This window comes from Bos taurus, chromosome 6 (genome assembly GCF_002263795.3).
Source record: "Bos taurus isolate L1 Dominette 01449 registration number 42190680 breed Hereford chromosome 6, ARS-UCD2.0, whole genome shotgun sequence".
Classification (NCBI taxonomy): domain Eukaryota; kingdom Metazoa; phylum Chordata; class Mammalia; order Artiodactyla; family Bovidae; genus Bos; species Bos taurus.
The window spans coordinates 84,764,707-84,780,280 of NC_037333.1; the positions used below are offsets into that span (position 1 = coordinate 84,764,707).

General features: G+C 40.7%; 1 pseudogene; it reads right to left on the minus strand.

The window, feature by feature from the left end:
• Positions 1-342: 342 nt before the first annotated feature.
• LOC530356 (UDP-glucuronosyltransferase 2C1-like) overlaps positions 343-15,574 on the minus strand; it is a 39,520-nt pseudogene continuing 24,288 nt past the window's right edge.

Below are 15,574 nucleotides of genomic sequence, written 5' to 3' on the forward strand. Positions count from 1 at the left end.
CAATGTTTTGTATTCCAAAAGGGACAAAGTCTAATGTGGAATAATATGGAAGGAAATTGATGGTGTAAAATGTGCTTTACAGCAGAGTAGAAACCCTAACAGACTTCAATATTCCTTACTGGCAAAGAAGCTCTGTCTAGAGTGTGTTCTGCATTAGTTCTTGTATACTTCTTTTAGAGAATATGAAATAATTATTGATTATTGAACCCTAAATTATGTTATATATTTAAGAAACATTCAACCTGATCAGTATGGAAATAGAATAAATCATTATGTTCCTGAGGCCTCAAACAGCATCTCAACTGGTTGAACTAAAAGCAATGAATAAAATAAAGCACTAAGTCTTTAATGGTAACAATTTCCATATGTTTATTCATCTGTTGTATCTTTGTAAAGAATAGATTATTTTAAACCTTAATTCTGAATCATGTGGCATATTTTTGGAGTGAGTCTTTGATCTTTAACATGATAAGTTGAAGAATAGAAAAGTGCACCGACGACCCAGAGGGATGGTATGGGGAGGGAGGAGGGAGGAGGGTTCAGGATGGGGAACACATGTATACCTGTGGTGGATTCATTTTGATATTTGGCAAAACTAATACAATTATGTAAAGTTTAAAAATAAAATAAAATTAATAATAGAACAACAACAACAACAAAAAAGAAACAAACAAAAAAAAAAAAGAAAACAAAACAAAACAAAAAAAACAGAAGAATAGGAGAGAAATCTTTCCAAATCAGTGGCTGGATTATTCAGATAGACTCTGTCAAGGTTTCTAGTTCAACTGTCAAAAAAAAAAAAAAAAGAAAAACTATTCTCTCTTTTTCTTCTTTGCAGTCTTACCAAACTTCCAGTAACAAAACAGGCAACATTTAGTGACCAGGAATACAACAGTTGCCACGCAAGCTAGCAGGAAGCCAATCACATCCAAAGAGTGGTACTGGAACCAGTTGAGGTCATGGAAAGCTGGTCGAAGGTGCTTGGCTCCTTTGTGGCGCATGACAAACTCAACCCAGAAGACTGCTCGGTCCAGGAGTTTCACAGGCTGATCATGGTGAATTCTTGATAACTTCATAGCATTCTCTTTATAGCTAAAATTGAATAAATAAATAGCAACTTGAAAAGTTCGTTAAGGACATGATATACCTAAAGCAGTTATATATTATAAAAATATATTGTGTAATTAATTATATGATAAATTGTGTCATAAATGATATCACCAAGAATATGAAAATCATAGGAAATTTTGTTTCCTCTTGAGATATTTCTAGATGTGATGGCTCATCAGTTTGAATGTGTTGGATGCTTTATAGTCTCAGTAATTATGGGAAGTGGGAGAGAAACTAATTTCCAGTTGGAAATAGCATTCTGAAGTACAGAACTAGGAATGATGATTAGAATGTGTAGCTTGAGAATACAGAATTTTGATCTAACTTGCTGAGTGTGGTATTGGGAACATGATAGTGACAGGAAGCAGCATGGAGGGGAAGGTCTATGAAAGAGGAACCCTTTCCCCACTCCTTCACTCTTCCCCAGGTTTGGGCTGGAGTGTCAGTGTTAACAAGACTTCAGCAGTAACAGGAAATGGTTTCAGTCTGTGATCTTCATGGTCCTGACATGTCAGATGAAAGCAAAAAAAGCTTCATGCGACCCTCTGGGCAAGAAGTAGGGCCTGAGACTGAATAGATGCTGGCATTTTTGCTTCAGGCTAAAGAGGGCTGGGAGAAGGCAATGGCACCCCACTCCAGTAGTCTTGCCTGGAAAATCCCATGGACGGAACCTGGAAGGCTGCAGTGCATGGGGTCTCTGAAGGTCGGACACAACTGAGCAACTTCACATTCACTTTTCACTTTCATGCATTGGAGAAGGAAATGGCAACCCACTCCAGTGTTCTTGCCTGGAGAATCCCAGGGACGGGGGAGCCTGGTGGGCTGCCATCTATGGGGTCGCACAGAGTCGGACACGACTGAAGTGACTTAGCAGCAGCAGCAAAGAGGGCTGTGTGTTGAAAACCAGAAACATTACTCTGCCAAAAAAGGTCTGAATAGTCAAGGCTATGATCTTCCTAAGGTAAAATGCCAAATAACTAATGCCTTCAACTGTGGTGCTAGAGAAGACTCCTGAAAGTCCCTTGGATAGCAAGGAGATCAAACCAGTCAATCATAAGGGAGATCAATCCTGAATATTCACTGGAAGTACTGATGTTGAAGTTGAAGCTCCTGTATTTTGGTGATCTGATAACAAACAACTCATTGGAAAAGTATATGATACTGGGAAAGATTGAGGATAGAAGGAGAAGAGGGCATCAGAGGATGAGACGGTTGGATGGCAACACTGAAAATGAACATGAACTTGGGCAAACTCTGGGGGATGGTGAGGAACAGAGAGCCCCGTTATGCTGCAGTTCATGGGGTTGCAAAGAGTAGACACAACTGGGTGACTGAACAACAACAATAACAGAGGGCTGCACATGCAGTAGTGAGATGGAAGGATGGCAACGCATAGAACACTACCCCTTCTAACTTCTGTCAAGGAACAGAAGACCCCACCAGGATTTGGCTGAAGGCTTTGAATGGCTGACTTAGAAGCAAGATTTCCTTGGGTTTGTGAAGGAGGAAGTTATTTACCCACACCAAAGTGCAATCATCATTGACAGAGAATGCAGAACATTAAATTGTAGAAAATCATGGGAAAGTATGTAAAAAGTTTTGAGGAAAAGAACTATACACCATAAAAAAATAAACAAAGCCCTGCTGCCCTTTCGTTAAAAAAAAAAAAAAAAATAGGTAGACCTTTCCTAATACACAGGAATTTAAGGAATGAGTACTTTTGAATATATCTCAGGAAAACAAATAATCGTGACAGAATTTCCAAGACAGATACAGAAACATAATATTTATCAGATAAAAAAATCAATAAAATAAATAGATGTACTCTATTAGGACATAAACTGCATCATTAAGTACATATAAATATGAAACTAATGCTAAATGATATTGGAAATTGTGGTCATGGACAAGATTAATATATTGTAATCTTTGATAACATTGCATTGATAATATAGCAAAAAAAATAAGATGTGATGTTAAGAGACACTGATGGAACCTGGTGTTGTTTTAAAGAGTAAAGTAAGTCAGAAAGAGAAAAAAGAATATCATATATTAATATTGTAACCTAGAAAAAAAAATAGTACTGATAACCCCATTTGTAGGGTAGGAATAGAAATACAGATGTAGAGAACAGATTTGTGGACACAGCAGGAGTAGAACCCAGTTGGATGAATTGAGTGAATAGTCCTAACATATATACACTATCATGTGTAAAGTAGACAGGCAGTTAGAAGTTGCTGTATACCACAGGCAGCTCAGCCTGGTGCTCTGGGTCTTCCTAGGTGGCACAGTGGTAAAGAATCTGCAGGAGAAGCACAGACACACGTTTCATCCCTGGTTCAGGGAGATCCTCAGGAGGAAAAAATAGCAAACCACTCCAGCATTCTGCACTGGAAAATCCTACTAACAGAGGAGCCTAGCAGGCAACAGTTGATGGGGTCAAAAAGACGTGGACACCTTAGAGATTGCCACAAAAACAGAGAGGGGTGGGATGGGATGCAGGTCAGAGACAGGCATATATATATATTTAGCATGATTCAGGTTGTACTTGAGAAGGGAATGGCAAACCACTTCAGCATTCTGCTTTGAGAAACCCATAAACAGTATGAAAAGGCAAAACAATATAACACCGAAAGATGAACCCTCCCCAGGTCTGTAGGTGTCCAATATGTGACTGAAGAAGTCAGAGAAACAGCCCCAAAAGGAATGAAGAGGCTGACCCATAGTGAAAATGACAGCTATTTGTGGATATCTCTGGTGTTGAAAGGGAGTACGTCAAGGCTGTATATTGTCACCCTACTTATTTAACTTACATGCAGAGTACATCATGAGAAACACTGGGCTGGAAGAAGCACAAGCTGGAGTCAAGATTGCCAGGAAAAATACCAATAACCTCAGATATGCAGATGACACCACCCTTATGGCAGAAAGTGAAGAACTAAAGAACCTCTTGATGAAAGTGAAAGAGGAGACTGAAAAAGTTGGCTTAAAACTCAACATTCAGAAAATGACGATCATGGCATCTGGTCCCATCACTTTATGGGAAATAGATGGGAAAACAGTGGAAACAGTGGCAGACTTTATTTTTCTGGGCTCCAAAATCACTGCAGATGGTGATTGCAGCCATGAAATTAAAAGACGCTTACTCCTTGGAAGGAAAGTTATGACCAACCTAGATAGCATATTCAAAAGCAGAGACATTACTTTGCCAACAAAGGTCCATCTAGTCAAGGCTATGGAGAAGGCAATGGCAACCCACTCCAGTACTCTTGCCTGGAAAATCCCATCAGGGGCCTGATGGGCTGCAGTCCATGGGGTCGCTAGGAGTCGGACATGACTGAGTGACTTCACTTTCACTTTTCACTTTGATGCATTGGAGAAGGAAATGGCAACCCACTCCAGTGTTCTTGCCTGGAGAATCCAAGGGATGGGGGAGCCTGGTGGGCTGCCCTCTATGGGGTCGCACAGAGTCGGACACCACTGAAGCAACTTAGCAGCAGCAGTCAAGGCTATGGTTTTTCCTATGGTCATGTATGGATGTGAGAGTTGGACTGTGAGGAAAGCTGAGTGCCAAAGAATTGATGCTTTTGAACTGTGGTGTTGGAGAAGACTCTTGAGAGTCCCTGGGAATGCAAGGAGATACAACCAGTCCATTCTAAAGGAGATTGGTCGTGGGTGTTCTTTGGAAGGAATGATGCTAAAGCTGAAACTCCAGTACTTTGGCCACCTCATGCGAAAAGTTGACTCGTTGGAAAAGACTCTGATGCTGGGAGAGATTGGGGGCAGGAGGAGAAGGGGACGTCAGAGGATGAGATGGTTGGATGGCATCACTGACTCAATGGACATGGGATTGGGTGGACTCCGGAAGTTGGTGATGCAGAGGGGGGCCTTGCGTGCTGCGATTCACAGAGTCGGACATGACTGAGCAACTGAACTTACCTGAACTGGTGGTGAAAGTAAAGTCCAATGCTGTAATGAACAATATTGCATAGGAACCTGGAATGTTAGGCCTACGAATCAAGGTAAATTGGAAGAGATCAAACAGGAGATGGCAAGCGTGACACTGACATTTTAGGAATCAGTGGACTAAAATGGACCGCAATAGATGAATTTAATTTAACTGACCATTACATCTACTACTGTGGGAAAGAATCACTTAGAGAAATACAGTAGCCCTCATAGTCAACAAAAGAGTTCAAAAAGCAAAACTTGGGTGCAATCTCAAAAATGACAGAAACATCTCTGTTGGTTTCAAGGCAAATCATTCAAAATCACAATAATCCAAGTATATGCCCCAACCAATGATGCCAAAGAAGCTGAATTTGATGACCTACAAGACTTTCTAGAACTAACACCAAACAAAAGATGTCCTTTTTACCATAAGGGACCAGCACGCAAAAGAAGGAAGGCAAGATACCAAAAGTAACAGGCAAAGTTGGCCTTGGAGTACAAAATGAAGCAGGGCAAAGACTAATAGAGTTTTGCCAAGAGAATACACACCGGTCATGGCAAACACCCTCTTCCAACAACACAAGATGACTTTACACATGGACATTACCAGATGGTCAATACTAAAGTCAGATTGATTAAATTCTTTGCAGCCAAAGATGGAGAAGCTCTATACAGTCAGCAAAAAACAAGACTGGGAGCTGACTGTGGCTCATATCTAAAACTTCTTATTGGCAAATTCAGACTTAAATTGAAGAGAGTAGGGAAAACCACTAGACAATTCAGGTATGACCTAAATCAAATCCCTTTTGATGATTATACAGAGGAAGTGACAATTAGAGTCAAGGGTTTAGATCTGATAGACCAAGTGCCTGAAGAACTATGGACAGAAATTCATAATATGGTACAGGAGGCCATGATTAAAACCATCCCCAGGAAATAGAAATGCAAACAAGCAAAATGGTAGTCTGAGGGGCCTTACAAATAGCTGAGAAAAGAAGAGAAGTGAAAGACAATGGAGAAAAGAAAAAATATATCCATCTGAATGCAGAGTTTCAAAGAATAACAAGGAGAGATAAGATAGCTTTCCTAAGTGATCAATGCAAAGATAGAAGAAAACAATAGAATGGTAAAGACTAGAGATCTCTTCAAGAAAATTAGAGTACCAAGGAAACATTTCATGCAAATATGAGCAAAATAAAGGCAGAAATTGTAGGAACCTAAGAGAAGACTCTTGAGAGTCCCTTGGACTGCAAGGAGATCCAATCAGACCATTCTGAAGGAGATCAGCCCTGGGATTTCTTTGGAAGGAATGATGCTACAGCTGAAACTCCAGTACTTTGGCCACCTCATGCGAAGAGTTGACTCATTGGAAAAGACTCTGATGCTGGGAGGGATTGGGGGCAGGAGGAGAAGGGGACGACAGAGGATGAGATGGCTGGATGGCATCACTGACTCGATGGACATGAGTCTGAGTGAACTCCAGGAGTTGGTGATGGACAGGGAGGCCTGGCTTGCTGCTATTCATGGGATCACAAAGAGTCAGACACGACTGAGTGACTGATCTGATCTGATCTGAACAGAAGCAAACGGTATTAAGAGGAGGTGGCAAGAATACACAAAAGTTTAGACAAAAAAGATCTTAATGAACCAGATAGCCACGATGGTGTGAACACTCATCTAGAGTCAGAAATCCTGGAGTGCAAAGTCAAATGTGTCTTAGGAAGCATTACTATGAACAGAGCTAGTGGAGGTGATGAAATTCCAGCTGAGCTATTTCTAATCCCAAGGAGGCTGGCATGCTACAGTCATTGGAGTCACAAAGAGTCAGACAATTTGAGTGACTAAGCATAGCACAAAAGATGATACTATTAAAGTTATGCACTTAATATGCCAGCAAACTTGGAAAACTCACCAGTGGTCACAGGACTAGAAAAGGTCAGTTTTCATTCCAATCCCAAAGAAAGAAAATGCCAAAGAATGTTCAAACTACTGCAGAATTGTTCTCATCTCACATTCTACCAAAGTAATGCTCAAAATTCTCCAAGCTTGGCTTCAACAGTTTGTGAACTGAGAACTTCCAGACGCTCAAAGTGAATTTAGAAAAGGCAGAGGAATCAGAGATCAAATTGCCAACATCTGCTGGATCATAGAAAGAGCAAGGGAATTCCAGAAAAACATCAGTTTCTGCTTCATTGACTACATTAAAGACTTTATTGTGTGAATCACAAGAAACTGTGGAAAATTCTTAAAGAGATGGAAATACCAGGTCACCATACCTGCCTCCTGCAAAACCTGTATGAAGCAACAGTTAGAACAAGACATGGAACAACAGACTGGTTTTAAACTGGGAAAGGAATATGTCAAACCTGTATATTGTAACCCTGCTTATTTAACTTGCATGCAGAGTACCTCATGAGAAATGCCAGGCTGGATGAAGCTCAAGGTGGAATCAAGAGTGCTAGGAGAAATAGCAAAAACCTCAGGTATGCAGATGACACCAGTCTTATGGCAGAAAGCAAAGAGGAACTAAAGATCATCTTGATGAAGATGAAGGAGGAGAGTGAGATAGCTGGCTTCAAACTCAACATTCAACAAGCGAAGATCATGGCATCCAGTCTCATCAGTTCAGTTCAGTAGCTCAGTTGTGTCTGACTCTGCAACCCCATGGACTGCAGTGTGCCAGGCTTCCCTGTCTATCGTCATATCCCACAACTTGCTCAAACTCATGTCCATCATGTCTGTGAATTCATCCAATCATCTCTTCCTCTGTCTTCCGCTTCTGCTCTTGAAGGGATTAACAATCAGCTGCCTGTTGGTCTGGCTAAGCCATAAGAAACACACCATGGGAAAAGAATAAAAGCAAAATATAGCAATACCATAATCTAAACAAAAGTACATCAGTTTATTAGTTGGGATCGTCATGGCCTAAACTAAGTAGAAACATAATGTGGACCTGGGAATGCAGGTCGGCACAAGTTCAGAACGCTGCTTGTGCATACACCAAGATGTTTTCCCAAGGCATATTTGGGTCTAAGACCTCCAGCTGGGGATATTCCTTGTACAAGAACATAACAAAGATAGTTCAAAGTAATCAATAAAATGAGAGATGTGACCAGGGACACAGGAGGCTGATTTTATAATGGCACAACAAATACTTTATGCATGCCAAGACACTAAATAAAAGTGATGTGACTCTGAGGAACAGGTGGCCAAAGTATTGGAGCTTTAGCTTCAGCATCAGTCATTCCAATGAAAATTCAGGACTAATTTCCCTTAGGACTGACTGCTTTGATCTCTTTGTAGTCCAAGTGACTCTCACCAGTCTTCTGCAACTCCACATTCAAAAGCATCAAATCTTCAGTTCTCAGCTCTCTTTATGGTCCAACTCTTCCATCCATACATGAAACTTCACTAGAAGGACCATGGCAAATAGTTGGGGAAACAATGGAAAGAGTGACCGACTTTATTTTGGGGAGCTCCAAAATCACTGTGGATATGACTGCAGCCATGAAATTAAAAGACGATTGCTCTTTGGAAGAAAATCTATGACAGAATTAGGTAGCATATTAAAAATCAGAGACATCACTTTGCCAACAAAGGTCCAACTAGTCAAAGCTAAATTTTTTTCCAGTAATCATATACAGATGTGAGAGGTGGACCATAAAGAAGGCTGAGCACTGAAAAAATTAAGCTTTTCATCTGTGGCATTGGAGAAGACTCTTGAAATTCCCTTGAACTGCAAGGAAATCAAACCAGTCAATCCTAAAGGAAGTCAATCCTGAATATTCATTAGAAGTATTGATGCAGAAGCTGAAGTTCCAGTACTTTGGCCACCTGATGGAGGAGCCAACTTGTCTGAAAAGACTCAGATTCTGAGAAAGACTGAAGGCAGGAGGAGAAGGGGGCAACAGTGGATGAGATGGTTGGAGGGTGTCACTGATTCAATGAACATGAGACCAAAGGCCTGGAAATAGTTTAGGATGGGGATGCCTGGTGTGGTGCAGTCCATGGGATTGCAGAGTCGGACACAACTGAGTGACTTAACAACAAAACGTTGTTGCATGGTAGAAACTAATGTAACATTTTAAATCGGTTATCTCCAATTAAAAAAACGTTAAACATAAAAGAGAGACACTGGTAAGTGACTTCATAGTGAAAAGTCATTCAATATTTAAAAAATTTAAATGTTTATAAAATAATTTTAATCTCTAATGTCAATGCATGTTTATAGATTTACAGAAAATTTCTAGTAAGAATTTATCTGACATATAGTAACATTTGTCCAACACTGGGAAATATTTTAATTTTAATATAGTTTCTTTTTTCCAAAGAATATATTTGTTTTATTTATGTGAAACAGAGTTACATAATGTAATCCTTCATTATTGAGAATTTATTTATTTGTCTATGATCACAGCTAACTACCATGTTGTACAATGTTCCCAAGAACTTATTTATTTTATTACTCAAAGCCTGTTCCCTATTACTCAAAGCTTGTCTCTCTACTCTTTCAACTCCTAAACCCTGGAAAACACCAGTCTACTCTCTACTTCTATGAGTTTGAATTATTAGGCTGCATGTATAAGTGATGCTAAATAATATTTGTCATTCACTGTCTTACTTCACCTAGCACAATAACAAGTTTTCAAATGTGGAAGTATTTCTGTCTTTTTTTTGTTAAATAATATTCCTTCACATCCATACACCACATTTTCTTTATCTATTCATTCATTTAAAGACACTAAGTTTTAATTCATACCTTGACTTTTGTGAATAATACAGCAATTAGCACTAGGGTGAAGCTATCAAATTGCCAGCATCTGTTCGATCATCGAAAAAGCAAGAGAGTTCCAGAAAATCACCTACTTCTCTTTTATTGACTATGCCAAAGCCTTTGACTGTGTGGACCACAAAAAACTCTGGAAATTCTTAAAGATATGGGAAAAACAGACCATCTAACCTCTTTAGAAATCTGTATGCAGGTCAGGAAGCAATGGTTAGAACTGGACATGAAACAACAAACTGGTTCCAAATGGGGAAAGGAGTATGTCAGGCTGTATATTGTCATCCTTATTTAATTTAACTTATATGCTCAGTACATCATGAGAAATGCTGGGCTGGATGAAGCACAGCTGGAATCAAGATTGCCAGGAGAAATATCAATAACCTCAGATATGTAGATGACACCAACCTTTTGGCAGAAAGTGAAGAACTAAAGAGCATCTTGATGAAAGTGAAACTTGAGAGTGAAAAAGTTTGCTTAAAGCTCAACATTCAGAAAACTAACATCATGGCATCCAGTCCCATCACTTCATGGCAAATAGATGGGGAAACAGTGGAAACAGTGACAGACTATTTTTTGGGAATCCAAAATCACCACAGATGGTGACTGCAGCCATGAAACTAAAAGACGCTTGTGCCTTGGAAGAAAAGTTGTGACCAACCCAGACAGCATATTAAAAAGCAGAGACATTACTTTGCCAACGAAGTCCATCCAGTCAAAGCTATGATTTTTCTAGTAGTCATGTGTGGATGTGAGAGTTGAACTATAAAGAAAGCTTCACATGGAAGAATTGATGCTTTTGAGTTGTGGTGTTGGAGAAGACTCTTGAGAGTCCCTTGTTCTGCACGGAGATCCAACCAGTCCATCCTAAAGGAAATCAGTCCTGAATATTCATTGGAAGGACTGATGCTGATGCTGAAACTCCATTACTTTGGCCACCTGATACAAAGAACTAACTCACTGGAAAAGACCTTGATGCTGGGCAAGATTTAGGTAGGAGAAGGGGACGACAGAGGATGAGATGGCTGCATGGCATCACCGACTCAATGGACTTGAGTTTGAGTAAACTCCAAGAGTTGGCAGTGGACAAAGAGGCTTGCTGTACTGCACTCCATGAGGTTGCAAAGAGTCTCATATGACTGAGCGACTGAACTGAACTGAACTGAAGATGTCTCATCCATATTCTGTTTTCATTTCTTTAGATATATAGCAGAAAGAGAGATCACTGGATAGTGGTGTAGTTCTACTGGTGATCTTTTGAAAAGCTTCCATACCGTTTTCCACAGTGGCTGCACCAATTTACATTCTCACCTGGAGTGCAGTGGAATTTTTCTTTTTCTAAATCCTCACCTCTTTATTTCAGTTCAGTTCAGTTCAGTCACTCAGTCGTATCCGACTCTTTGTGACCCCATGTATCACAGCACACCAGGCCTCCCTGTCCATCACCAACTCTCAGAGTTCACTCAAACTCATGTCCATTGAGTCACTGATGCCATGCATCCATGTCATCCTCTGACGTCCCCTTCTCCTCCTGTCCCCAATCCTTCCCAGCATCAGAGTCTTTTCCAATGAGTCAACTCTTCACATGAGGTGGCCAAAGTATTGGAGTTTCAGCTTGAGCCTCACTCCTTCCAATGAACACCCAGGACTGATCTTCTTTAGGACAGACTGGTTGGATCTCCTTGCACTCCCAGGGACTCTCAAGAGTCTTCTCCAACATCACAGTTCAAAAGCATCAATTCTTCTGAGCTCAGCTTTCTTCACAGTCCAACTTTCACATCCATACATGACCACAGGAAAAACCATAGCCTTGACTAGATGGACCTTTGTTGGCAAAGTAATATTATGCTATCTAGGTTGGTCATAACTTTCCTTCCAAGGAGTAAGCGTCTTTTAATTTCATGGCTGCAATCACCATCTGCAGTGATTTTGAAGCACAAAAAAATAAAATCAGCCACTGTTTCCACTGTTTCCCCATCTATTTCCCATGAAGTGATGGGACCAGATGCCATGATCTTCGTTTTCTGAATGTTGAGCTTTAAGCCAACTTTTTCACTCTCCACTTTCACTTTCATCAAGAGGCTTTTTAGTTCCTCTTCACTTTCTGCCATAAGGGTGGTGTCATCTGCATATCTGAGGTTATTGATACTTCTCCCAGCAATCTTGATTCCAGCTTGTTCGTCTTCCAGCCCAGCGTTTCTCATGATGTACTCTGCATAGAAGTTACATAAACAGGGTGACAATATACAGCCTTGACGTACTCCTTTTCCTATTTGGAACCAGTCTGTTGTTCCATGTCCAGTTCTAACTGTTGCTTCCTGACCTGCATATAGGTTTCTTAAGAGGCAGGTCAGGTGGTCTGGTATTCCCATCTCTTTCAGACTTTTCCACAGTTTATTGTGGTCCACACAGTCAAAGGCTTTAACATAGTCAATAAAGCAGAAATAGATGTTTCTCTGGAACTCTTTTGCTTTTTCCATGATACAGTGCATGTTGGCAATTTGATCTCTGGTTCCTCTGCCTTTTCTAAAACTAGCTTGAACATCTGGAAGTTCACGGTTCACATACTGCTGAAGCCTAGTTGGACAATTTTGAGCATTACTTTACTGGCATGTGAGATGAGTGCAACTGTGCGATAGTTTGAGCATTCTTTGGCATTGGCTTTCTTTGGGATTGGAATGAAAACTGACCTTTTCCAGTCCTGTGGCCACTGCTGAGTTTTCCAAATTTGCTGGCATATTGAGTGTGGCACTTTCACAGCATCATCTTTCAGGATTTGAAATAGCTCAACAGGAATTCCATCACCTCCATTAGCTTTGTTCATAGTGATATTTTCCAAGACCTACTTGACTTCACATTCCAGGATGTCTGGCTCTAGGTGAGTGATCACACCATCGTGATTATCTGGGTCATAAAGCTCTTTTTTTTGTACAGCTCTTCTGTGTATTCTTGCCACCTGTTCTTAATATCTTCTGCTTCTGTTAGGTCCATACCATTTCTACCCTTTATTGAGCCCATCTTTGCATGAAATGTTCCCTTGGTATCTCTAATTTTATTGAAGAGATCTCTAGGCTTTTCCACTCTGTTTTCCTCTATTTCTTTGCATTGATCGCTGAGGAAGGCTTTCTTATCTCTCCTTGCTATTCTTTGGAACTCTGCATTCAGATACTTATATCTTCCCTTTTCTCCTTTGCTTTTTGCCTCTCTTCTTTCCACAGCTATTTGTATGGCCTCCTCAGACAGCCATTTTGCTTTTTTGCATTTCTTTCCAATGCAGAAGTGCGCCGGCTGAGACAGACCTCGCAGAAGCATGGCCGAGAGGAGCTACCCCACATCCGAGGTCAGGGGTGGTTGCAGAGAGGAGCTACCCCACGCCCAAGGTCAGGGGAGGCGGCCAAGGAGCAGCTGCACAGGCAAAGGAGGGCAGAGAGGAGCTACTCCTCACCTCTTAGATCATGTCTTTTAATGATGACCATTCTGAAAGTTCCAAGCTGGCTTGAAACTCATTAAAAAAACTAAGACCATGGTATATAGTCCCATCACTCCAAGGCAAATAGAAGGGGAAAAATTGGAAGCAGTGATAGATTTTATTTTCTTAGGCTCCAAAATCACTGCAGATTGTGACTGCTGCCATGAAATTAAAAGACACTTGTTCATTGCAAGGAAAACTATGATAAACCTAAACAGCACATTAAAAAGCAAGGATATCAGTTTGCTGACAATAGTCCGTATAGTCAAAGATATAGTTCTGCAGTAATCATGTTTGAATGTTATTTCATACATGCATGCTCAGTTGTGTCCTGCTCTTTCAGACTCCACAGATTAAAGTAGTCCGGGCTCCTCCATACATGGGATTTTCCAAACAAGAATACTAGAGTGGGTTGCCATTTTCTAAACCAGGGGAAGATTTTCCAAACAAGAACGCTGAAATGGGTTCCCATTTCCTACACCATGGTTTGATCACTCTCCTAGAGCCAGACATCGTGGAGTGTGAAGTCAAGTGGGCCTTAGGAAGCATCACTATGAACAAAGCTAGTGGAGGTGATGGAATTCCAGTTGAGTTACTTCAAAACCTAAAAGATGATGCTGTAAAGGTGTTGCACTCAATATGCCAGCAAATTTGGAAAACTCAGCAGTGGCCACAGGACTGGAAAAGGTCAGTTTTCATTCCAATCCCAAAGAAAGGCTGCCAAAGAATGTGCAAACTACTGCACAATTGTACTCACCTCACACACTAGCAAAGTAATGCTCAAAGTTCTCCAAGCTTGGCTTCAATGGTATATAAACTGAGATTTTCCAGATGTTCAAGCTGGATTTTAAAAAGGAAGAAGAATGAGAGATGAAATTGCCAACATCCATTGGATGCTAGAAAAACAAGAGAATTCCAGAAAAAATTTACTTCTGCTTCATTGATTACACTAAAGCCTTTGACTGTGTGGATCAAATCAAACTATGGAAAATTCTTCAAGAGATGGGAGTACCAGACCACCTACCTGCCTCCTGCAAAACCTATATGCAGGTCAAAAAACAACAGTAAGAACCAGACATGGAAAAATGGACTGGTTCCAAACTAGGAAAAGAGTACTTCAAGGATGTATATTGTAAATCTGCTTATTTAACTTGTATGCATAGTACATAATGCAAAATGCTGAGCTGGATGAAGAACAAGCTGGAATCAAGATTTCCAGGAGAAATATCTATAACCTTAGATACGCAGATGACACCACCAGAATGGCAGAAAGCAAAGAGGAAATAGTCTATTGATGAAGGTGAAAGAGGAGAGAGAAAAAGCTGGCTTAAAGCTCAACATTTGAAAAATGAAGATCGTGCCATCTAGTCCCATCACTTCATGGCAAATCGATGGGGAAACAGTGACAGACTTTATTTTCTTGGACACCAAAATCACAGTGGATGATGAGTGCAGCCATGAAATTAGAAGAATCTTGGTCCTGGAAGAAAAGCTATGACAAACCTAGAGCGTGTATTAAAAAGCATAGAAATTACTTTGCTGACAAAGTCTATATAGTCAAACTATGGCTTTTCCCAGCAGTCAGGTATGGATGTGAGAGTTGGACCATAAAGAAGGCTGAGAGTCAAAGAATTGCTTTTTCACTGTGGTGTTGGACAAGGCTTTTGGGAGTCCCTTGGTCTGCAAGGAGATCAAACTGGTCAATCCTGAAGGAAATCAACCCTGAATATTCACTGGAAGGACTGATGCTGAAGCTGAAGCTCCAATATTTTGGCCATCTGATGTGAAGTGCTGACTCATTAGAAAAGACCCTGATTATGGGAAAGATTGAAGGCAGGAGGAGAAGGGGACGAAGAGGATTAGATGCTTAGATGGCATCACTGTCTCGATGACATGAATTTGAGCAAGCTCGGGAGATGGTGTGGCAGGCAGAAAAGTCTGGCCTGCTACAGCCCATGGGGTCGCAGAGCTGGACACAACTGAGGGACTGAAAAATACCATGGGATCTCCTGACTCAGGAATCGAACCTACATATCCCACAACAACTGCATCAGCAACTGGTTTCTTTACCACTGAACCATAAAGAAGGCTGAGCACCAAAGATTTTATGCTTTCTGATTGTGGTGTTGAAGAAGACTCTTGAGAGTCCCTTGGAGAGCAAGGAGGTCAAATCAATCAATCCTGAAGGAAATCAACTCCGACTATTCCTGGAAGGAGTGATGCTGAAGCTGAAACTCCAATACTTTGGCCATCTCATGTGA